Here is a 26,384-nt window from a genome sequence, read left to right as displayed (position 1 = left end):
TTCTATTAAGGGTTTCCATGGGAGCTTCTCTAATACTATCCTGTCAAACTCAAATAGATGAATGCCTAGCTGTACGTATGAAAATGAATGAAAGTGAGAATTGCATATGAACAAGACTGTGAATTATCTTTAACCCACATCTAACTTGAGTGGAAATGTAAATATAACAGTACCTGTTATAGACAGTTTTTAGTGTTGATGATACCTAGGAATATTTAGGTTCAAGTCTAAGGCTAAATGTGCTGCTGCCTGAAGTAGAACAGGAAATAACATCCCATTTTCATGGATGTCAAAATCTTTGGCAATTATTCAATTAATTTGACATCTGAGGCAAGAAAAATTTCTTTCAATCTGTTCCACAATACAACAATAAGTTAAATAGTTTAGACTCTGATGATATTTCACTCTGATTTCTGAAAAGTTCTTCATAATACAGGGTTGAGAACTATATTGTTGTCCAGATGTTGCTGGAGTCTCAAATGTCCTAAGTAGCACAGTCAGTATTGAGAATTTTGAGATTTGCAGCCCTAGAAAAGAAATATTGGTTTAGATTGAGGGACACTTTAGTCCAATATTACCAGGAAGCCCACTACCTGAACATAAGAGCAGTCACACCAGCAACTAATACATATAACCATACTGTTTCTGATACTGTAAGTGACAAACAGGCATGTGGATTTGTAGCCATTGATGGTTCCATCCTTCACTAATGTATCCAGTCCCTTTTTAAGTTCCTCCAGTTTGACAATCATAACTCACTTCTATGGCAATGGATTTTCTACTTTAACTTTGATCTAGTTACTTATCTCAAGAATAGAAAAAGGAATATCTATGGACAACAAACAAAATTTAAAGATGGACTTAAAGCTAATCTTAAAAAATGTGGCTTTTACACTGAGAACTGGTAAGCCCTGGCACTTCAGTATTGTAACAGGAGGTCAGCGGTTCCCAATGGTGCTATGGATTTTTGAAGAGGCACAAATAGAAGGCAAAAGCAAGAAACCTACCAAGAGGAAGCCACATTAAGCAAACCTTTGTCATGACTGCCTTCCATCTGGAAATCTATGCCCTCATTGTGAAAGACCATATGGATCCAGAAAAGGTCTCCACAGTCACGTATGGACTCAATGCTGAAACTCTTTCCTTGGAAGAATACTAGGCCATGAGTATGTGATGATTATAATGATGCTTACTTAATTGTATCTGTGTTGAATCTCTCACCAGTTAGTTTACATGAATGATTAAGAGAGGTTCATGATTTTATCTTTTTCTCCTTGAGGAGAATTTCTGTGATGAGAAAAGGATGTTTGGCCCAGAAGTATACTAATGCAATTGCAAAGGGAATGTTCAAGTTTGCAAGACAGAGAAAATGTCAGGAGTCAAGCAAAGAATAAAGAGTAAGTAAGCTAAAAAAGATTGAGAATGTTGACTATAAGATTCAGATAGATTAATAGGAAATGTGTGGTCAAAGGGGGTTGATTATTGTATTATGTTATGATTTTAAACAGAACTCTTATAAAAACTTTATACAAGATATATTGATAGTATAAGTTGGAAAATGTTTAGAATGAATAAATGTATCAATTAATGTATGTTAAGAATATGAGTATCATTAAGTGATATTTTATTGTTTTTAAAGATTAATATTGGGTATTGATGAGGAGCCCCGATGACAAAGTGCGTTAAAGCACTGAGCTGGAGACCGAAAGGTCCCAGGTTCAATCCCCGGGAGCGGCGTGAGCGGCAGCTGTTAGCTCCAGCTCCTACCAATCTAGCAGTTCGAAAACATGCCAATGTGAGTAGATCAATAGGTACTGCTCCGGTGGGAAGGTAACGGCGCTCCATGCAGTCATGCCAGCCACATGACCTTGGAGGTGTCTATGGACAACGCCAGCTCTTCGGCTTAGAAATGGAGATAAGCACCAACCCCCAGAGTCAGACATGACAGGACTTAACGTCAGGGGAATCCTTTACCTTTTTTTATTGGGTATTGCTAAGGTGAATGTGGATTGTACTTTGTTTCAAAATAATTCTGTTAAGACGTGGAAAATGAATTGAGAAGGGTATGTTAAGTTGTGAGAGAGTAGATTTGTCATTGTTGTGGATAATTTCTGTGATGAAAAAGAATGTTTGGCCTAGAATTATGTTTGCATTTCAGACAGCTGATGTATTGTTTAGGAAACAGCAAGGAAGTACACTCATTTAATGTATACTGAAATGTGAGTAATAAGATCTTTTATTGCTTTCAGAGATTAACATTCAGTTAGAACTCATTTTTTAAAATGATGGATATACAGTTGGGGGAAATGGAAATAGAAGATGGAATGTTATTATAGCATTTGAATATAACAGCAAGATTATTTTTAAAGAAAAACTTAAACTGGAGGTTTGATTATTGAAGCTTAAAATTTAAAAGAAATGGAAAAAATATTTTGTATTGATTAGAGAAAGGTTGTTAGTGATATATCTAAATATCTGAAATTGCTGACCTTTTGCACACAAAAAAGTTGAGTTTAGTTTTGATTATTAAAGTGATCAGTCAAAAGAAGATAACTTTTTGTAATGTAAATGTGAGATTCCCTTTTTTTGTATATTTTTCTTTTCTTTAGTTTTTGCCATTTCCATACTATTTCCAAAATTCTCAGTAAAATATTGAGAAAAAAAACCCTCTATCATTTCTCCCTGTGTTCACAATGTATTTTTTTTTCTTTTTCCTTCTTTATAATTAGATGTCAAACCACTTCAGCCATGGAAATCTGTCCCTGGGTTCTATGCATGGATTGTTCTCCCAAGATTTTGAAATATTAGTTAATAATCTTTTTTTAAAGACTGAAACTAAATATGTGTTGTCGAAGGCTTTCATGGCCAGGATCACAGGATTGTTGTATGTCTCAGCGCCCAAACACGAGTCAAAGAACATGAAAGGCACTGCAGACTAACTCAACCAGAGAAATCAGCCATAGCAGAGCACCTGATGAACCAACCTGGACACAGTATATTATTTGAGAACACAGAAATGCTCAACCACTCCAACAACTATCATGTCAGACTACACAGAGAAGCCATTGAAATTCACAAGCATGTGGACAACTTCAACAGAAAGGAGGAAACCATGAAAATGAACAAAATCTGGCTACCAGTATTAAAAACTCAAAAATCAGAACAGTAAATAAGAAGCAACACTCTGAGACATGGGAACTAGGGGCAGCTAACAAAGAATGCCCCCAGGCAGAAAGTAGCTAATAGATGAAACCATTAAATGCAAATCAGGGTGATTAACTGCAACATTCATGCTGGCCTCCAACTGACAAGAGTTCTTCCTCCTCCCTGGACTTTCCAAAGATATATATAAACTTTCCTTGCTGAGTTTCTCCATACTTCACAACCTCTGAGGATGCCTGCCATAGATGTGGGTGAAACATCAGGAGAGAATACTTCTAGAACATGGCCATACAGCTCAGAAAACATACAACAACCCTGAATATTTTATATTTTAAATATTTCATGCACTCTGTTTTATTTGTTAAATATATATGTTAATTGTACTTAATGTTTAGTGTCCTAGAAGCAATGATCCAAGTCCAAGAGCATTTTAAAGGATGAAATATAAATGTGGGAATAATTCTCCCATAATATTAACCTGCCATTTTGTACATTTTGTACCACTTTAATACAAAGGGTATAATAGAAGCTGGTACTTTATTCTGCTTTGTAAACCCAGTGGCAGAATATCCTAGTAGATTAAGTATAACCTACAAACAGGACTCATTAAAATAGAAGAAGAAATGCATTGCTTGAAGACAAAGAGTTTAAGAGGAAAGCACATTTTTATTTTCTTCTGCCCTTGACATCTGAAGACAGCAAAAAAAAAATTCAGCTGGATTATCAAACAGCTACAAGCTTTTTCAGATGAGTTGCTGTTGGGAATTTTGCCATGTTATTTCCCAATTGCTTTTATTCAGTAATTCTATTAGTAAGGTATTTGCTTCACTGAATTCAGTTACTTTCATGTTTACAGAAGAAGAAAAAATAACTAAATCATTTGCTAAATGATTTACCATTTTTCTGTTGATTATTCTTGCTCCTAGCAGAGTTTTTCTCCATACAATTTGCAAACTCTTGATTATATGAAGGCAAGTTAGAACGATTCACAAAAAAGTAGTAAGCTACCAGCCCTTCAATAGACAAATCATTCCAAGATTATTGTGATAGTTTAATTGAAATATGAGCTATTAGCCAATAAAAACAACTTTTATTCTCCTTCAATTCCAAAAGTAAGACATGAAGCAAACTAGATCAGAATGTCCAAATCAACATTTAGATGTAGAGAAAATACACTCCAAAGATTGTTTTATCCCCAGCGGGAGGGACAAAAGGACTTCCATCTCATTTTTGAATGTCTTTAACAACTTTCTTCTCTTGCTCAAAACATCTTCTGCACAATTCAGAGGGTCTAAGAAGCAATTTCCCCCTATTCTTTCTATGTATCCAAAAGAAGAACCCGCCCTAAAAATGGAATAGAAAATATACAATTTATCTTGACTTATACATAACTATCAGAAACAGTCATTTAAATGATGTGCCCCATTTGTCAAAAACTTGTCTCATTTTTCAGCTGCCCCCTTTCTGTTTTTCAGGAACTTCCTGGTATTGGGAGGGGGAAAAAAAACTGTTTCTCGGATATGTCAGCCAGATATTCCATTTTCTCTTTGAGAAAATCCAGATCATTGACGGCAATGAGGGGGCTTCCAAGGCTCCCCTTTCCATCACTTTGAGGGCTATTGGAATGAAAATTGCCACACTTGGAGAACATATTTACCACTGCAAGCCTCTCATGTTTCAGAATGTTTGGGTCATTCACTTTTTTTAAAGGAAAATCTTAGTTTCTACATATAAAATCTCATTTAAAAAAAAAAAACCCAAAAGTTATCCCCTGGTATTTCTCTACAGTGACAGTATAGGGGCAGCAGCAGGGCATCATTCCAGCCAACTTTCATAAAGATCCACTCTCCTATATTTACGTATTATATGTGTAAGAGTATGTGTGTGCACTGCAATACTTTTGCAAGCATACACAAACCAGGAAAAACAGGGGAAAGAGTAACAAAGGGGATGGGTGTTTTAAAAAATATTACACATATAAAAGCCAGAATGTAGGGCTGGCTGGAGAGGGTAGAGCAAAAAGACAGAGGCCCCTTCTACACTGCCATAAAATTCCGGACTATCTGCTTTTAACTGGATTATATGGCAGTGTAGACTTAGATAATCCAGTTCAAAGTAGATAATATGGATGATCTGCTTTGATAATCTGGATTATATGACAGTGTAGAAGGGGCCTGAGAGTCAAAGGGTGAAAGGTCTTCTTATTTTTATTTTTATTTGGGGGGGGGGGGGGCAGCAACTTAGGCTGCTTGTACAGGACAGAACCAGAAGAGAATTCTGGAGAAAATTCTCCCTGTGAGAACTCAAAGGAATCAGGTTATTATTATTATATCACACTCAATAAACTTAGAATTTAAACCTGTCCTACACTCAGTGAATTTAGAATTTAAAGCCCTAAAGGTAAACAAACAAACAAAAACCCCAAAAGCGCACCTCCCACCCACTTCTCCATAGCAAAATTACTAGCAAAATAAAAAGATTACAAAAGATATTAAGAAAATGTATTAATGCAGAATAAAAATAAAAAGGAATTTTCCAAAAGCATCTCTATTTCCAAGTAGCTACTAGAGCTATCACTAGAGCAGCAGCACTGAGACACATGGAGCGATCTCTCCTTCTCAAATGCTATGATGCACTTGAAAAATGGTGGAGCTCGCAATGTACGTATATATAGTCCAGCTTTGCCAAAACACACAATCCCCTTTTTTCTGATTGGCTCTGGTGATGCAAAGGTGGCAGCCAAATACAGCCAAAGATTTTCCACCACATGTCTTGTTATTGCCAGTTCCCAGTTGCCCTGCCAGCCCACCTTGTATCTGGGGATTCAGTTGCCGATTTTAGCTGAATATGCTGAGCCAATATTGTGCACACCCCTACCCATTATGAATACATCTTTGGATAAAGAAATCTGTAAAATGTTAGAACAACTTCTCTGTCCACTGAAAACTTTACACAGGATTTCAAAGAACATTGGTAAATAGGCAAGCAATAGTGTCAGAAGAATAAGACCTTCTCAGATGGAATTGTGATGTCTTCCATGGACAGAAACTTGGAACCAACTCACTGTATTTGCTCATACCACAGAAGATTTATATGAACAGTTGACCCATTCTGAGAAAAGAAGCAATTAAGGCTATATATCTGGTGGTTTTCCATTTTGCACTTTTGTTCTTGTTGTTGTATGCCTTGAAATAATTTTTAACTTAAGGCAACCCTATGCAGAGTCCTAGTTTAACTCTGAAACTATTACAATATCCTGGTAGTTTTGGAAACAGCAAAGGTGAAGCTCCTCTAAACAAATATTGATGTGACTTTCCTGTTCTTACATCTTCTTTTTTTTCTTCCTCTCCTCAAATTAGCTCAAATTAGCTCCACCTGAACATCAGGAAGAACTTCCTCACTGTGAGAGCTGTTCAACAGTGGAAATCTCTCCCCCGGGCTGTGGTGGAGGCTCCTTCTTTGGAGGCTTTTAAGCAGAGGCTGGATGGCTATCTGTCGGGGGTGCTTTCAATGCGATTTCCTGCTTCTTAGCGGGGGGTTGGAGTGGATGGTCCATGAGGTCTCTTCCAACTCTACTATTCTATGATTCTATGATTCTATGATTCTAAATTACAATCCCACCACTGGACATCTCTTAATTCCCCCACCATCTGTCACGACCCAGGCTGCAGAGCACCAATAACCATACACAGAGGCCAGAATCTATCTAATATCTTTATTGTAGGAATATATAAAGTTAATAAAAACAAGTGTAGAAAATAGTCCAGAATTAGACCTTTCAGGAAAGGTCAGAATTAGTCCAAAAAAGCAATGTCCAATAAGAAATATTAAGGTCCAAAGTTGTAATCCAATAACCGAAACACTCACTTTGCCAAGCAAAGTGAGGGGAGATGACAAGGTCCTTTAGTCCATGAAACTTGAGCGAGGCTAGGAAATAACTTGATACTTGAAACAAGGCTTGAACGTGGAACAAGGTAACTAAGAACAAGAACAAGGTCCGTGGAATAACTTGATAAATCCGTGGAACAAGGCAAGGATTGATCCTGGGAAACAAGGCAAAGTCCGTAGATAAACAAAGGCTGGGAAGCAAGGCGAAGGCTGGATAGCAAGGCAAGGCTTGAGCAGGAGCGAGGCTTGAACCGGAGCGCGCTGTCCAGACACAACTCGCTCCGTAGGCTGACGAATTGACTCCGCGAAGTTACTACGCGGGTAAAACACCTAAATAGAGTCTAGCTTCCCGCCGAAGCAGTTCTCTGGGAATCAGAACCGAAAGCTAACTCTGAGACCAGATGTGAGACTCCCCAAAGATTCTCACGAGAAGCAGTCTTAATTGGCCACATTCTTAGCTGCAATCCTCGCACTCCTGCGCGAAGCTGAATCTAAACTTCTCTGTTGTTTACAAAACTCCCGGCGCAAGAATACGGGAGAAGTAGGCTCTGGGCTTGTTTGACATACTTCTGGGAGACAACTTTCTTGCAGGTGCAAGGTTCCCAGATCTGCCTGGGAAAGATCTGGCTGAGAGGAATCCAGTTCAGACTGGGAAGGTAAAAAACCCAAGTTTTCATCTTCATCAGGAATTACAATGTCCTGAGCAGGACTACAAGGCCCATGAGTCATCACACTATCCCCCTCCTCAAGGCCCCTCCCAAACTGGGGCCCTCTCCCCGAGGCGCGAGGTCGCGGCTTGGCGGGATAGGTCTGATGAAAGCGACGGGTTAGATCAGGAGCATGGACTGTGGAGGCGTCTTCCCAAGAGCGTTCTTCAGGGCCAAAACCCACCCAGTCAATGAGATATTGTAGGCGGCGGCGGTGAAAGCGAGAATCCAAAATGTCCTCAACCTCGAACTCCTCCTCCCCATTCATCAAAACAGGAGGGGGGGCCGGTTGGTCTGTATCAGGACGCACACCATCCGCCGGAAGGAGCAGGGAACGGTGAAACACTGGGTGAATGCGCATTGAACGCGGAAGTTGGAGTTTGAAAGTCACGGGGTTTAATTGCGCCACCACTGGATAGGGGCCAATGAACCGGGCATCTAACTTCCGGCAAGGGCGGTGGGAGGGCAGAAAGCGAGTGGACAGGAAAACCCGATCTCCTACCTTGATTTCGGGACCCGGCTGGCGATGTTTGTCAGCGTGGCGTTTATAGTCCTCCTTGGCTTGGTCCAGTTGCTGGAGCAAAAGTTGTTGCACCGCTGTGAGTTCCTGCAGCCAATCCTCTGCTGCGGGAACCTCTGAAGTTTCAATGACAGGGGGAAAGAAACGTGGATGGAAGCCGTAGTTTGCAAAGAACGGCGTTTCTTTTGTAGAAGCTTGAACTCCATTGTTGTAGGCAAACTCAGACAGTGGTAACAGAGAAGCCCAATTGTCCTGTTGATAGTTTACATAACAGCGAAGATACTGCTCCAAAGTGGCATTGGTGCGCTCCGTTTGCCCATCTGTTTGGGGATGATGAGCTGAAGATAAGCGAGAGTCTATGCCCAATAGTTTTTGTAGTGCCTTCCAAAAACGAGAGGTGAATTGAGATCCACGGTCTGTGACTAAACTCTTGGGCAATCCATGTAGTCTGAAGACATGTTGAAGAAATAAATCCGCAGTTTCCTTGGCCGTGGGGAGGCCTTCGCAGGGAATGAAATGGGCTAACTTGGTGAATAGGTCCACCACCACTAAGATCGTGGTGAACCCACAGGAAGGTGGTAGGTCAGTGATGAAATCCGCGGAAATTATTTCCCATGGGCGAGATGGGGTAGGAAGGGGGTGTAAAAGCCCTGAGGGCTTCTCCCTTCGTATCTTGGAGCGCTGGCATACTGGGCAGGTGTTGACATATTTTTCCACATCCTTGCGGATCTTGGGCCACCAAAAATCCCTTAGGATCAGATGCATAGTTTTAAATAGTCCGAAGTGTCCTGCTGGTTTGCAGTCATGACACAGACGAAGCGCCTTTTCCCTGCCCGGTCCGGGTGGGATATAGACATGATTTCTATAGCAGAGCAGCCCATCTTTAAGCGAAAAGGGAAAATGCAGACCTTGGCGAAGTTGGTCCTGCGCCCAGGCATCTGCTTGCTGACTAGCCCTGATTTCTTGAGCACCGATGGGTCCTGGAGTAGGGGAAGTTGAACCAATGGGAATGGATTTGGTGTTCCCCACCGTGAGCGTGGCAAAGTTCTCAGGTTGTAGCAGTTGGGATTCAAAGGTCTCCTTGCGTCCTGCAGCGTATTCCGGTTTACGTGACAGGGCGTCTGCTTGCTTGGTTTGGGCTGGGGTCACATAATGGATCTGGAAGTTGAAACGTTCAAAGAATAAAGCCCAACGTTGCTGCCTCTGATTTAGTTTGCGGGCAGTTCTTAGATGTTCTAGATTACGATGATCAGTGTGGACTTCAATGGGAAATTTGGCCCCTTCTAGCCAATGTCTCCAAGTTTCAAAGGCTGCCTTTATGGCCAGTAGTTCTTTTTCCCAAATGGTGTAATTCCTCTCTGGTGTGGTTAGTTGACGAGAATAAAAGGCACAGGGGTGGAGGTGATCTCCCACCGGTTGTAAGAGTACAGCCCCAATTGCCACATCAGAGGCGTCCGCTTGCACCACAAAAGGGGTTCCAGGATTTGGGTGCTGTAGAATTGGCTGGGAGGTGAATAGTTTCTTTAGTTGCTGGAACCCTTTCTCTGCTTGATCAGTCCAGCGGAAAGGCTGCTTTCCACGGATGCAGCTAGTGATGGGGTCGGACCAGCGGGCAAAATCTGGAATGAACTTGCGGTAGTAGTTCGCGAACCCCAAGAAACGCTGCACCTCTTTCTTGTTAGTTGGCGCCCGCCATTCCAATACTGCTGAAACTTTGGCTGGATCCATGGAAAGCCCTAGAGGCGAGATGCGGTAACCAAGGAAATCTACCTCTTGTAGATCAAAAGCGCATTTTTCCAGCTTGGCATAAAGTCCATGATCCCGCAATCGTTGTAACACCATTTTGACGTGGTTCTCATGTTCTGATTGTGATCTGGAAAACACCAAAAAATCGTCCAGGTAGATTATCAAGAACCTGTCTAGATAGTCCTGAAAAATGTCATTGACAAAATGCTGGAACGTTGCGGGGGCTCCGCATAAACCGAAATTCATAACTCGGGACTCAAATAATCCGAATTTGGTCTGGAAGGCGGTCTTCCACTCGTCCCCTTCCCTGATGCGAACTAAGTTGTAAGCCCCCCGAAGATCCAGCTTGGTGTAAACCTTGGCTCCTCGAAGCCGATCCAGTAGATCCGAGATTAAAGGCAGGGGATAGCTGTTCCGCTTGGTGATATTGTTCAATGCTCTGTAGTCCACCACCAAGCGTAGTTCCCCTGACTTCTTCTTCACAAACATCACTGGGGAGGCGGCTGGGGATTGAGAGGGTCTGATGAATCCCTTGCGAAGGTTTGTCTCTAGGAATTCCCTGAGAGCTTCTTGCTCTGGTTCAGTCAGGGAGTAGAGATGCCCTCGCGGGATCGGGGCCCCCTCCACCAAGTCAATGGCACAGTCATAAGGTCTATGTGGGGGTAATTTTTCGGCTTCTTTCTCATTGAATACATCCCAATACTCGGAGTACTTCTTTGGCAAGGTGATGATGGGCTCGGTGTCTGTGGCATGGCATACCTTGGCTACGAGGCAATGGTTTTGGCAGTACGGTGAAGCAAACTGCAGTTCTCTGTTGGACCAGGAGATGTTAGGGTCGTGGAGAGTCAGCCATGGAATTCCCAAAATCACAGGGAAATGGGGAACCTCGGTAACAAAGAAGGAAATCTCTTCCATATGTTCCCTTATCCACATCCTGGTGGGTTCCGACCACTGACTTACGGGGCCCGTCTTGAGGGGACGGCCGTCTATGGCTTGCACCACACGGGCATTCTTGAAATCATGATATTGTAATCCCAGAGAGTCGGCATACTCTCTATCGATGAAATTGTTGGTAGCTCCAGAGTCTATCATGGCGTGGATCATGACGGGTCCCCTTTTTGCTGACCATAATGTGACCACGAGAAGGAACAGGACCCCGGTTGGCGGCTCTTGGATGGATTTTTTGACCGGGTTGGCGAGCCCCTCTACACCCGGTCGTTGGCTTCCCCCGCCGGCTGTGTGCCAGTCGGCTCAGACGCCTTCGTCTCCGTGGAGGACGCCGCCGCAAGACGGGCGGCAGGCTTCCCTTTGGCTGGGCACTCTCTGGCGAAGTGGCCCCCGTTCCCGCAGTACCAGCAGAGGTTTAAGCGTTGACGACGGGCCTTCTCGGCGGCATCTAGTCTGGGACGCACATTGCCCAACTGCATCGGCACCTCCTCGCCTCCTCTGGGGTATGGGGTTGGCGGTGGGGGTCTCCACACCGGACGTGGCTGAACGCTGGCGGGAGCGGGGGGTTTTGCCCCGGCTCTACTGCCCTGGCCTCGAACCCACTGTTTCCTGTTGGCAATCATGACTTCAGCCCGTAAACATTGATCAATGAGTGCCTCGAGGGTCTGGGGAGGATCCACCTTGGAGATTTCTTCCAGCATTTCAATGTTGAGACCCTCCCGGAATTGTCCCCTGAGGGCTACATCGTTCCAGCCGGTGTTGTGGGCCAGCACTCGGAACTCGGCTATATACTGAGACATAGGTCTGTCTCCTTGGAAAAGGCGACGGAGTTTGTGACCGGCTGCCTCCAAATTGTCCTCGATTCCCCAAGTCTCCTTGAGGTGGTCCAAGAAGTGTTGCGCTGATCTTAGGTGTGGAGAGGCTTGGTCGAACAGTGCCGTCGCCCAGCTGGCCGCTGGCCCGTCTAGAAGACTGTAAACCCATGCCACTTTGATGTCTTCTTGGGGAAACTCGGCAGCACGGGCCTCCAGATAAGCTTGACATTGGCGACGGAAGACATGAACCTTAGAAGCTTCTCCAGTAAACTTGGTTGGCAACGCCATGGCAGGAAGACGAACTCCGCGTTCCTTCAAACCCCTTATTTCTCCATCCTGTGCATTGAGCTTATCACGGATTCGGTCCACCTCTTCCTTGTCGATGGTGTAGGTAATCGGCTGGCCGCTCGGCCCAGGTACGGTTCCGGTAGACATTCTGACCGAGGTTAATTGGTGCTTAGGGTGGCGGAGTCAAACTGTCACGACCCAGGCTGCAGAGCACCAATAACCATACACAGAGGCCAGAATCTATCTAATATCTTTATTGTAGGAATATATAAAGTTAATAAAAACAAGTGTAGAAAATAGTCCAGAATTAGACCTTTCAGGAAAGGTCAGAATTAGTCCAAAAAAGCAATGTCCAATAAGAAATATTAAGGTCCAAAGTTGTAATCCAATAACCGAAACACTCACTTTGCCAAGCAAAGTGAGGGGAGATGACAAGGTCCTTTAGTCCATGAAACTTGAGCGAGGCTAGGAAATAACTTGATACTTGAAACAAGGCTTGAACGTGGAACAAGGTAACTAAGAACAAGAACAAGGTCCGTGGAATAACTTGATAAATCCGTGGAACAAGGCAAGGATTGATCCTGGGAAACAAGGCAAAGTCCGTAGATAAACAAAGGCTGGGAAGCAAGGCGAAGGCTGGATAGCAAGGCAAGGCTTGAGCAGGAGCGAGGCTTGAACCGGAGCGCGCTGTCCAGACACAACTCGCTCCGTAGGCTGACGAATTGACTCCGCGAAGTTACTACGCGGGTAAAACACCTAAATAGAGTCTAGCTTCCCGCCGAAGCAGTTCTCTGGGAATCAGAACCGAAAGCTAACTCTGAGACCAGATGTGAGACTCCCCAAAGATTCTCACGAGAAGCAGTCTTAATTGGCCACATTCTTAGCTGCAATCCTCGCACTCCTGCGCGAAGCTGAATCTAAACTTCTCTGTTGTTTACAAAACTCCCGGCGCAAGAATACGGGAGAAGTAGGCTCTGGGCTTGTTTGACATACTTCTGGGAGACAACTTTCTTGCAGGTGCAAGGTTCCCAGATCTGCCTGGGAAAGATCTGGCTGAGAGGAATCCAGTTCAGACTGGGAAGGTAAAAAACCCAAGTTTTCATCTTCATCAGGAATTACAATGTCCTGAGCAGGACTACAAGGCCCATGAGTCATCACACCATCTCAGCTGTATGAATAATATAACAATTGACTGGGTAGGGGGGAGAAGAGAAATGAGTGGGTTAGTATGGATTGCAAATTGTAATTGCTTAATGATTTATGGAATGAGCTCTGTGTGATACGTCTGTGGCCTTTGAATTGTGAATTATCAATCAGGGATTTTTTTAATAAATCACAGTTGAGTTTAGATATACTATTGAACTTCTTAAATAAAAAATGGAAATGGCATCTTCTGATCTCATAACAGACATACAGAAGAAATGAAGAAGACAGGGAATACACAAGCTAAGATTTACTCAGCTACCAGATTAATTTTTAATTTTATAAAAATTAGAGTGCTGCATAGGATGGATCATCTTTGATGGTAAAAGAGAAAAATGACTCAACAAGCAGGGCTGTTAATGATAGTGTGACTTGGAGAACTCTTCTTCATTGGTTCGACATAAATTGAAATTTACTTGTTTATTTGTTCCATCGCTTCCGACTCTTTTTGGCGTCATGGACCAGCCCACACCAGAGTTTCCTGTCAGATGTCTCAACCCCCAGCTCCTTCAAGGTCAAGCCAGTCTCTTCATGGATACCATCCATCCATCTTGCCCTTGGTCGGCCCCTCTTCCTTTTTCCTTCCAAGCTGAAATTGACTTGATGGCAGTTAATAACAGTGGACAGATACCAGATGTATATGTGTATGGTGTGAAGCACTATGATACTGTTCATAGAGGGTAAGAGACAATAAAATGTCAGTCTGTCTCTTCAAATGTCTCTATCTGATTGTTGCTTCATGGCCCACCTTCCTGACTCCAGTTCAATATGAAGCAAGAGAACATTCTCCATCCCTTCTGCAATGTGAGTTCCCACTCACATCCACCCAGAAACAGAATGATAAAATGACTCACCCAAACTCCCAATTCCAGCTAGAAGATGCATAGAATTCATCTTGTGTCTGAACAAGGTTCATGAAGGAGCAAATCAAGGGTCTCATCAGATGCCGAGCCATGCTGGATTCACTGTGATTTGTAGTGAATCCAATAATTAATGTGATGAGGTCCGTAAAAGACTCAAATGTAATTAGAAGTGGGGAAGTGTCAAAACAATGAAGCTACTAAATAACTCAGTAGATGAAGGTAAAGAAACCCTTCCTTTGTAAACCCCAGCATTCTCATGAGGATGCTTGAAGCTCTTCCTTGCTTTGAAGAGCTGGAAAGAAATTGCTGAGGAAACTGTTTGCCAGGAGGAAAATAAACTCCTGGGTTTTTATGGAAGCACTTAATCTGAATCTGAATGTCTTTTTAAAATATTCAGATTAAGTGGCTCTGTGTGGACTCCATGAGAGCATGCAGCTGGTTCTGTGTAGGTACTCCAGAGCAATCTGGATCTCTTAAATCCCCATTCTGCTCTGGATTAAATACCTATATGGAAGGGCCTGTTGTGGCCTTAGTCCAAAATCTGACCAGGTGCACTTCTGTTTTGTCTGGATTCACCTGAATTTACAAATCTTGTCATACATTTCTAAGTTTAAATAAACCAGATCTAAGCTACACTTAGCTAAGATAGTATTCATCTAAATTCAGAGCTTGGAAAAGCAGTTTGGACTGAAACTTCTAAGGAATCATGACCATTGCCTATACTCGCTAAAAAATTCTTTGGGTTGTAATTAAAAGGAGAATCTCCTAACTATGCTCAATACATAGGGAATAAATGCCAAATATTATTGCTTCTAAAATTCTTAAGCTGATAAGAGGAAATGTGTGGAATATATATTTGGAGAGTGATGGAGAATGGTTGCGTCATATGATATCATAGCAATTTTATTCCCAAGCTATATTATTAAATAATGACACCTCTGCAAGGTCAACTCTCTGTGACAAGTTGTAAAATACAGGAACTGTAATGCAGAGATAAATTCTGAGAGGGAAGGGATGGGTAACTTCATTGCTGTTTTTGCAGCTATAAATTCAGAACAAATGTTTGCTATCAGAATAATTATGGACTTTATGACCTTTTCCCTTAAATGCCATATCATATTTGTAAATAAGAAATACAAGATAATATGACAAGATTCCATTGTCATTTAAGCAGAGATCATACTCCAGTTTTGTTTTATGTACATGAACAGGTGAAAAGAAAATTATATTTACACATACACTATTTTGTGTCAAGGTTCATATAAGCAAATTGCTTCTTGAAATAATCGGTAGCACACTTATACCTGCAAGAGAATGTATGATGATCATTTATAAATCCTTACTCAGAAAATAAATAATTTGAAGACTAGGATCAATAATGAAAAGAAGCAAGGTTTGCATTTCTGTTCCAGAAATGAAATTTATAAGCAGACAAAGGACAGAACTGCTCCCTGCCTCCCTGCTCTTACTTTTATAATCATGTATTAGATTAGGATATGATTTTTATTATACTTTGACCACAGAGAACCAATCTGAATTGGTTTGCTTGCGTGGAGTCAAAAGTGCCAGCCTGTCCAGGTCAATTTTGCCTATATTCAATCATTATTTATTTAAAACCTTTATTTATCAGCATTCAGCCATGTCCCTCTTTTCTCCCTGGCTGTGCAGATGGCCCATTCTGATGTCATCTGAGATACCCATGTTGGCCAAAAGACTGACAAGGTGCTGCAATGGTGGTAACACAATCATAATGATGAGCACAGAGAAACTGTAATGATACTGCCTTCCCATCTGAACAGTGGATTAGTCCAAAACAAACTCGATTTAGTTGTCCAGACTACCCTGAGGCCACAGTATATTCTAGAGTTTTACAACTGTCTAGACTTCCCTGAAGCTACAAGGTAGAGTGCCACTCAGCCCCATTGTCCCAATTTGCCGAAATGTCTGGCTGCTCATTATCCATTCAAGTAAAGACTTCAGATGGGTCCTGTCTTGTTTGTTTTCAGCAATCTGGTGGCCAGATCACCAAATTTTCCCAAATCATGAATTGCCAAATGGAATTGTGCACATTCCTACTGGATGATGTTTGAACTTCCATAATCTGGCCATTGAATGACCCCTGGAGAATGCCATGGAAGCTGATAGTTTGGATGTACTTGTGTATGTTGTAGGGGATGGAGGTGGATTGTTTCATGAAGGTAGAATGGAAATTCCTTCTGCACCAATCCTAAAACGGCATACATAATATTAAGGGGGTTATATCAATGTATGTGAGATTTTGAGCCATAAATCGCTGGTTCAACCCTATTCCATGCATATTAAAAAACAAAACATTCCATAGATCAAGAAGAATGATGACAAGGAATAATGTACCCAGACAAGGGTGAAAAAAAAGATCACCAGTCTGGAAAAAAACCCAGTGACTAATTGCTTCAGGAATATATCATTAAGTATAGACTGTATCATCTAACATGAAAGGGAATGATTGCAAATGTGTCTGGACAAAATAAATAGGAAGAGAATATGGGATGACAGGTACACATCAAGAAAAAAGGATGAATAGAAGCACTAATGGTACACAGATCACATTGTCTTTGATTTTTAAAAAATAAATAAAAGAATAGAAGTTAAGAGTAGAGTATATATAGACACATGAGAGATATTTCTTTCTATATACATAGTTGCAACTACAGTAATTATAAAGAAGAGACACAACTCGGGTGTTATGGTTCATTTTATTCAGCTTTTGAAGATCCTTCAAAAGAAACCTGAAACAACCAATGCATCTACAAAGTGACAAAATATACATCCCAAATGATTACATCTTGCAGTTTGAAGCCACCCCCCCCCCCCACTCTTGATATGATTTGCATTCAAATTTTCCGATTTTAAATGCATCCTGCTACACCACACATATGATTCTGACATCTGGATTTCATTATTCATCAGTGCTTATGAATAAATCAAGACACAAGATATATGTATTTTTAAAAACCTAAAGAGGAATGTTTCCATATCATTAAAATGTTTAGCTCTAGATCCAATTTCTAAAAGGGCCTACGGAACTTTAATAACTATTTAATAAATAACTATTAAAATATGAATGCCTAGGGAGAAAATAAAAAAGAACAATAACAACTACACTTAGTAAACATATAGTAGTTTATTTGTTCCTCTTGGGGTAACAATTGGCAATTAGTTTTATAATTAGCCAGCAGCTGCCTCTATGACAAGCTTCTAATCTCATGTACTTGTTTGCTCTGAAGCAGAAGTGGGCCCTCCAGATGTTGTGGGACTTCAAATCTCGAAAGCCTTAGATAGCAGAGTCAAGAATAAGGGACACTGGGAATTGTAGTCCAACAACATCTGTTTGACTTCATGATTGCTACAATGATTTTTAAATTCAATCCATATTACCATCTCCTAAGTCTTTAAATATTGGATGTGATCTGTCACACTCTCATACTTTCAATTCTGTAGGGATCCCCAGTGCATTTTGTTGATTCACTGAGTGAGTGAATATCCAACTAATGATCCAGATGCCTAGCAGTTTCATTATTTCTTACTTTTAAGTAAATAAAAAATCTCTGAGTTTGATTTTTTTTTACATTTCTTCAACTCCCAGCAGCATTTTCTACCCCTGTTGTTTTGAATCAGGTTGTGAGAATTTGTGTGATTTCCCTTAAAGTATACAAGATTGTTATGAGTTACCTCCAAATGTGCACATTTATTCATGGCCTTTACCTAGCTTATTTATTTCCTTACATATGCTATGTCATGTGTACATGTGTCATTCAATTGTGTTTATTTTTAGTTACTCACATTTTAAAATGTGCACAATGTTTTATGCAATTCCTCCTTACAGTGGATATAGTAAGAAAGATAAATGCTACTTTCATTGAGGGCCCTTCCACACAGTAGCTATAATCTGGGAGAGAACGGGTTAAAAAGGGGGATAATCAGATGACATTTGTGCTACATGTGTGCTCAATGCAGCAACAGAGGGAAAATTTGTTTCAAAAAGGCCCTCCTTTATCCTGGTTCTGGATGAAAAAAGTGGATTTTCTCATGAGTGTGTGGCCCTTCAGTCATGTAAAGTTTGCTTCCCACTCATGCTGGTTTTAAAAAGCCTGAAACAGTTGATCAGCTGATTTCCACTTGATTTAAAAAAAGGAGAAGTGGAGCACCATTAGAGGTCTCTGATAGGATTTATTTTAAACTTTATAATATTAAATGGGTTGTGAATAAGCAATTGGGAAAAGAGGGAAATCTGGATATTTTTTTAAAAAAAATCTTCTCACATTTATGTGTTGATGCTTATATGCACACATGGGAGACTTTATGTTTTTACATTGAGTTATTTGCGTATGCATATATAAGGATCAGCACACTGAGTGATTTAAAAAAAAACTTCTGACGGATGTCCCGTCTGTCCTCCATTTTATCCCAAGACACAGAAGGGCTATGGGACTATGGGGGAATAAAGCCCAAGACTGGCATGTCTGTGTGGGAACCTGCTCTGAGATCTCAGGATTGTTATCCCCCCTTTAAAATCCACATATTGGCGCTGTATGGGAGTGCCCTGAGATTGTCAAATCCAAGAAAATTCACTTCCTTCCTTTTAATAATCAGTAGGTTTTCTTAAATAGACCAATGTTTAACTTTTCTTCAGGGTGATATCAAATTACTGTCTATACATGTAAAACTTGACTGCTGCCAACAAAACAGACTTGGTAGCACAAAGATTAAAAGAAAAATGCAATATAGAATGTGAGCATATCAAAGAATTCAAAACACAGGTTTTGTTGCTGAATTCAGCAATATTCTGAACTGCTAAGGTTCAACAACCTTCAGGCAGTTTCAAAATCAATAAATATGTAAGTTTTCTAACTTCTTAAATGATGATTTTCCATACTTTCATGGACTGAGCCTTCTTGAGTAGCTACCACAAGTTACATATAAAAAAGCCACAGAAATTAACCAGATCCAATTTTAACAAGATCTTGTTAAGAGGGTTTTTTTTAAAAGTCAAGATTCACTCATTGCCTAAACATGAAATACTAAACAGAAATGCCCCATCAATGTTAAACTTTCAGGTAATATAAAATGCGTGCCTTGACTGAAAACCTGTGTGCCAAGCTATAGCCTGATGCAATTTTGTATGGTCAAGTTATGATTAACCCCTGAAAATAAGTATTTTTGACAAATTATGGCAGAACTTGAGTGATAGACTGACCGAAACCATTCCTTGGTAATAAAATGTTCTGCTAAAACTTTAATCCATATTGACTTTATTGCATATTGCTCAAGGCTAATGGTAAATTTGTCTACTTGAGTTTTGTTGTTAAAGGAAGTGTCAGTTAACCATTTTAGTGAAATAAGCTTTTAGTGTGCCATTAAAAAGAAGTCTTCAGTAAGTCTGCTCAATTGTGCCCTCCCCCAAACTATCTGTCAATGAATTAGATTTTGTTGTTTCAATTTGCATTAACTAGTTTAAAATCATACTATGGTTTCATTTTTTATTTGTTTATATATTTTTGTATCTCATTATTTTAGTCTTTGCTTTAACTGTTATAAACTACCTTGGGTCCAAACTGGGGCAAAGGTGAGATAAGAAATTAGTACAGCTTTTGTTAAATGCGAAAATAATTCTCAGTTTTGGGATGTGTTTTCAGGTCCACAGAAACTTCATTGAAATCCACCAAAAGTGACAGAAACAATAGAATTTTCATTTCATGCTTTTTTTCCCTTTGTGTTCATTTTAATCAGTATTGAATCTAATTTAGAGCATAGAGAATTGATGAATCTAATTTGGAGATGCAGAAAAATGAAATATTACAAGTCACCAGCACAGGCTATAAATGTGTCATGAGTTATGACTTAGCTCAGGTGAAGCACTTGGAATGGCTTTCAGCTGACACACATTACGAGTTCATGACACTTGATCTGTGACAGAAAGCAGTTGCTGACCCACCATAGAAATAACATGACTCGACAATCAAATTGGGGTAACTATGGGCAACTTTATAGAACATTGCCTATGTAATTATTTTTCATGGACTACAATAACTTAAACAAGGCCCCATCTATATTGCCATATAGTCCAGATTATCAAATCAGATAATCCACATTATCTGCTTTAAATTGGATTATATGAGTTTGCACTGCCATATATTCCAGTTCAAAGCAGATAATCTGGATTTTATATGGCAGTGTAGAAGAAGCCTGAGGGAAAGCAACTTGATGTGGAATAAGCTGAGGCAGTTGGCACTCCCAGGTCGCCTCCTCAGCTATCAAAAACCAGAGTCACCTGGCTGCAATACAGTTTTACTTGAGTTGTTCCAGGGGAACTCATTAGAAATTCAGAATCTGAAGCAACCTTGGGGTAGCCTGTTATAGGCCAGGAGCTGGGCCCAAGTTCTCAGCAGCTCTGAAGCGCTGCTGATATGTTCAGGCTCAAATTGGCCTGACCACATTCAAACAAGTCCTGGCAGGATTATTTTTCAGGCAACAAATAGTCCTTTCATCCCCACACTAGTGGAGGTGGGGGGAGTTAATTTTTACATGACTGATACAACAGAAGTGGGAATCAATACCCCGTCTTTCTTGGACAACAAATCTTAGCATTTATGTCAACTGGCAAAACAAGCCTGTATTGGGTCTTCATATCCTTGGTTTCAATTGTTCTGATGTACATCTTATCTGGTCATTCAATTAATGGTGCTGTTGCATGAGAAAATCACCTCCAGGTCCTTGGGATGTCTAGTTTACCTGGGCCAGGTCCCCACTTACTGAAGTTTCCTTTGTTTCTCTTTTTTTCCTTCTTCCTTCTCCCTACTTTCCTTCCTCTCTTCCTCCTTCCCTTCTTTTCTTTCTCCTTTTCTCACTCTTTTCCTTCCTTTCCCTTTTTCTTCCTTTCTCACTTTTTCCCCCTTTCCTCTTTTTTCCCCACTTTGCCTGCCTTCCTTCCCCTTTTTCCTCTGAGAAGACTGGCTTGTTAAAGGTACTTTGGAAAACTATGTCTCTCATATATGTAATTTGTTCTAAATGCTCCATTTTTTTCCCTATGTGTTCCTATTTTGCCTCTATGTTGTGTTGACCTAATGTTTTATGCTCCTGAGATCCCCATTCCTTCCCTTTGTGGGAAACGTTGTTCCTGAACCCAAAGATGTCTTGCATCTCATACAATTGCGTAGTCTGGGGAAAGAAACCAAGCTGGGAATTTCTTCATCAATTTCCAGCCTCACCCATATCTTGGACTTTACCTGGACATTGCAACACAATGTCTTCCTGCCCTCTGGGGAAGAACCAATGTCACCACCCTGTGCCTTTGATAAACGGGACCGCCTGCATCGGAAGGAAAATTAGCATGTCTACAGCCAAACCCCAACCTCTGTCATTTTTGCACGATTGTATTAATATATGATGTTTTGTTTCTCTGGGGGCTGGAACCGCCAGCCCAGCCCTATTAAGGGCCATGCCATGTTCATCTCATAAGACAATAGCATTCCTGGGTAGGGCCAAAGATGCCCTCAATCACTTTGTTATTTTTCCTGTTCAGAAAAGGAACCCCATTCATCGACACTTAATCATCCTTTGTTCCCAGCCCATGCTGGCCAGTGGCTGTGACTGGTCAGAATTAGAGGCTTGGTTGCAGCCTATGTATAAAAAGGGCTATGAAACTGTATTCTGTATGCTATCTACTTTGTGAATGTATCACTAGCTAGCATCTTATCTGCAGATAATAAAATCTTCCTTGGCTGAAAATCACCTTCTCTCTTTGTTTGCTGGCTAATTTCAATTGGGCCTAATCTGAATGCTCACCAAAGCAGGGACTCGTTTTAAATTGGCAACTCTGGTAAATCACTTGCCTGGGTTTCTGCCAACAGGCATCTTTCTGGTCTCAATGCCAGGGGTTGCCTCCTAAAATGGGGCCAACAGTGCTGCAAGGCAGCACAGCTTTGGATGATAACTCCTTTGGCCTGCAAGTTGATGCCTACCCCATCTTCTGAAATTTATAGCTAAAACTCACATACCCTGTCACAATAATTCCATTGAACCTACTGTTCTAGTGCAATGTTCAAGGATTATTATTACAATTTATCAATTAATGAGCACTTGGCAGGGTACAAAAATTTCCCTTAAGATGTCGAAATGTTCTACATCTTCTACAAAGCAGGACAAACATTTCAGAAAGAAACAACATACATTGAATCATTTTGAGAGAGGATAACATCTTGCAAGTAATGAGGAAAAATAAGCTTAAAATCATATGTTTATCTCTGCCTGCCATTGAGTAAGGGATTAGTTTGTGCATTGCATATTTATGTCAAAATTATGAACTTATTTGCATATTATTTCTTGTGGGCCATTAAGATGAGAGCCATCAGACTGTCTCAGATTTGTCTTGAAGTCTTACAACCTCATTGCAAAGGGCTAAAATTGGCAGCATGTGCCAGCTCCCATCAGATGATACCTGCACACTCCATAGGTAAAGGAGAGTGGAGACAGCACATGCTGCCACCAGGACAACATGGGATAGTGTGCGCTGCTTTCCCCCATAGGCTTTACAGCAACACGGGATGGCTCCTGTGTTGTGTAGAAACCATGGGGGAAGCTGCGCACACCATGTGCGCTCATCCTTCCCCATCTGATCACCCTCAGCTGAATCTGGGTGATGTGGGGCATGTGGTGCCAGGTTATCTGCACCCTTCTATGAAGCAGAGCAATGCTGGTGGCCCTCTGAAGAGGTTGATTAGCAACAATCCAGTTAAAGCTACTTGTATCATCTGAATTAACATGCTAACTAAAACATGTTACTTGTAATAATATCTACACCTATATTTGTTTTGAAGAAGACTTTAGAATTTTTTACTTGTGCTTATCTCTGATGAATGTGGGTCTGTGTGGATTCACCTGGAAAGAGTAATCCAAGGCTGGAGTTAAAATTTCTGGGAGAAACATGAATAACTTTAGATATGAAGATGATACAACTTTGATGGCTGAAAGCAAGGAGGAGCTGAGGAGCCTTATAATCAAGGTGAAAGAAGAAAGTGCAAAATCTGGGTTGCAATTAAACATCAAGAAAACCAAGATTATGGCAACCGGACTGATTGATATCTAGTAAACAGAGGGAGAAAACTTGGGGGCAGTGACAGACTCTGTATTTCTAGGCATGAAGATTACTGAAGACGCAGACTGCAGCCAGGAAATCAGAAGACGCTTACTTCTCGAGAAGAGAGCAATCACCAATCTCGATAAAATAGTGAAGAGTAGAAACATCACACTGGCAATGAAGATCCACATAGTTAATGTAATTGTATTCCCTGTAGTAACCTATGGATACGAGAACTGGACCATAAGGAACACTGAGCGAAGGAAGATAGGCGCTTTTAAACTGTGGTATTGGAGGAAAATTCTGAGAGTGCCTTAGAGAAGATACAACCAGTCCATACTCCAGGAAAGAATGCCCGGATGCTCACTGGACAGAAGGATATTAGATGCAAAGATGAAGTACTTTGACCACATAATGAGAAGACAGGAAAGCTTGGAGAAGGCAATGATGCTGGGGAAAATGGAAGGAAAAAGGAAGAGGGGCTAACCAAGAGCAAGATGGATGAATGGTATCCTTTAAGTGACTGGCTTGACCTCAAAGGAGCTGGGGGTGGTGGTGGCCGACAGGGAGCTCTGGCATGGGCTGGTCCATGAGGTCACGAAGAGCTGGAAATGACTGAACAAATAAACAACAAAAACAAGAGGTATGAAAATGTGAAAATGGGCAGAAGAGTGTTGGACTGGAGTTTTCCAGTGAAATAGTTCTCTTAAGTTTATGTTAGTTAGCAAGTTTCATCCCAATAGCTCTAAAAATAAGATTAAAAAGGAGCTCCAGAAGCTCCCCCTTTTGTGCAATTACTTAACAAAAAAGTAAAATCATTACAGTTATGATACAGACCCTTAACGATATTTTAGAAACACTTTAGAATGATTTGCTGCCCCCCTCCCAATTTAGTAATGAGTATTAAAACATTTTTTTATCACACAGGCCTAGTAAGTACTAATGAACAATACTACATTGAACAAATTGCTACCCTGACGTAGTTACAAAGACAAAGCCTCCTTCTAAAAGCAACTTTTAAAATATGATTGATATTACCACTTGAAACAGCTGGACTTATCTTTGAATAAACATGCATGAGATTGGGTTCTGTAACCATATGTTTCCAGTTCTGGAAGTGACTGATGATGAATTCTATGTATTTCAGTGGTTCAGTGAATGTACTTTGGATCTTATTCTTAACTTTAAAGTAGCTTCCATAGCTATACCCAAATATATTTTCTCCCTGGGATAGTTCTTCCAGACTGAAATCTAGCGCCAATTACCAATAGCTACACACAGCAATCAAATATTGGCTTCTGGGGACACAAAGTTACTCAAATACATTCTTACAACTGTTTTGAGACAGTGAAATTTACTAGTAAAGGGTGCATCAAGTACTGGTGTTTTTCTATTAATGGTAGAGTACTGCAGTCAAAACTGTAAACAGAATAGCAACCCCAGGAAAAATTTCAATAAGTGTGCCTTCTTGCTCCTCAGAACACAATATTTTCAGCTAAAATTCCAAGCTGTAAACAATTTAAATTTTCTCTCCCAGCCTCACAGTGTAATGTTAAATTGCCCACTTTTTATAAAGCAATCAGAAGCAGGGGTGGCTGCATACTTGAATTTGCATGATAAACATGCTGAAAGTCCAAAACTAAAATCTTCTGCTTATTTTTTAGAAGTAGCTCCAAGTGACCTCAGAGGGACTTACTTCTTAGTAGAAATGCACTGCAATATTTGTCAGAGCGCGGTTTGGATAAGTATACACGCAGCAGAAGACCCACGTAGAAGCACTGGTACCAGTAACGAGGCTGGAGACTTCAACTATCTATAAACAGGTTTACTGGTGAACGGAAAACTCTCACAAGACAATACACATACAGACAGAGTGCAGAGAGCAGATAACCAGAGAGAGAGATAACAGGGAGCTATTTATAATCACCCCTGCTGTTTGATGCAACAGACAGTTAACTCTTTACACACTTGCATAGTGGACAGCAGACAGTGCATGATGCAATCACAGTATATGATGCAATCCCCAGCACACATTGCATACATGACTCAATTACATTTAAACAACTCTCTATATACAATCATTCCCACTTTAACAATATTGTGATGTAAGGATTGATTTGATCATAAATTAAATCCCAAGAAATTTAGTATAGAAGAAGGCGAGGAAGAGAGAAAAAGCAATCTAGGTTTCTTAGAGACCATCCAGACAGGCCCTATATCCCAGGATCTGAGCCCAGTTTTTCTGCTTTAAAATGGATTATATGAGTCCATACTGCCAGATAATCTGGGATAAACAGAAAATCTGGGATCAGATTCTTGAATATAAGGCCTGTCTGGAAGGGCCCTTAGATGCCAACTCCACTAGGCTTGGGCCTGAATCAGTTTGAACGAAAATGATTTGTAACATTCGGTAGTCTGTTTCATATAATCTCCGCAAACAGAACAGGGAGGAGGGAGTTGAAAGGCCCAGCACAACAGATTAAGAGACCCAGATTTTATTGACTCCTAGAGAGGATAGTGTTTAGTCTGCCATACATCTGAGGCAGGGACTGCCACGGGGCTCCTGGAGAAGATAGGATTATTGCAGCATTTTTTTTCTACCACCCATAGCAGTAGCATGCATCAATTTCTTTTTGGAAAGTTTCCTAGGCTCCTCCTCCAGAGAGGGCCCTGCTGGGATAGGTAAAAAGACTTTGCTGAACTATCTTTAGATTGAGTAAAGATGGTTTGGGTACTTTCTTGATTGTTTCTACTATGGTTTTACCGGCACCCACTGGATATGGTTGAATGAGGAAATGGGATATAAGTCAGATTTCATAGTTGGCATGAACCCAAATGACAGCACCCAACAAAACTAGTTTCTTCTGGCTTGGAGCTTCCATACAATGCAGGGAAGATGGGAGCTGATGGACGATACTGATGCGGTCACTTCATGGTGCTGTTTTTTATCATCAAATTATGTACAAATATCTATGTCAACGTCCAAGGAAAATGACATCTATATATGCTGCGCTGCATGTGTATATTATATAGACGCATGAGTACCCGGTTGGGTCTGTAAGAGAGAGGTTCTCTAACATTTTGACTAACACAGCCTAGAAATACACATGTCTATATGTTCTTTATGAT

General features: G+C 40.9%; 1 long non-coding RNA gene across 1 annotated transcript in view; it reads right to left on the bottom strand.

The window, feature by feature from the left end:
- The window catches only part of LOC134297583 (uncharacterized), an 89,955-nt gene extending 64,624 nt beyond the window's left edge, over positions 1-25,331 (bottom strand). Inside the window, exon 1 of the long non-coding RNA XR_010004381.1 lies at positions 24,952-25,331. This is a non-coding gene — a long non-coding RNA (uncharacterized LOC134297583). The remainder of the gene's footprint in view (positions 1-24,951) is intronic.
- Between the last annotated feature and the right edge of the window lie 1,053 nt (positions 25,332-26,384).

Source organism: Anolis carolinensis, chromosome 3, assembly GCF_035594765.1.
Source record: "Anolis carolinensis isolate JA03-04 chromosome 3, rAnoCar3.1.pri, whole genome shotgun sequence".
In the NCBI taxonomy this organism is placed as follows: domain Eukaryota; kingdom Metazoa; phylum Chordata; class Lepidosauria; order Squamata; family Dactyloidae; genus Anolis; species Anolis carolinensis.
Note: the sequence above shows the minus strand (reverse complement) of the source record. Positions and strands in the feature narration are given on the sequence as shown.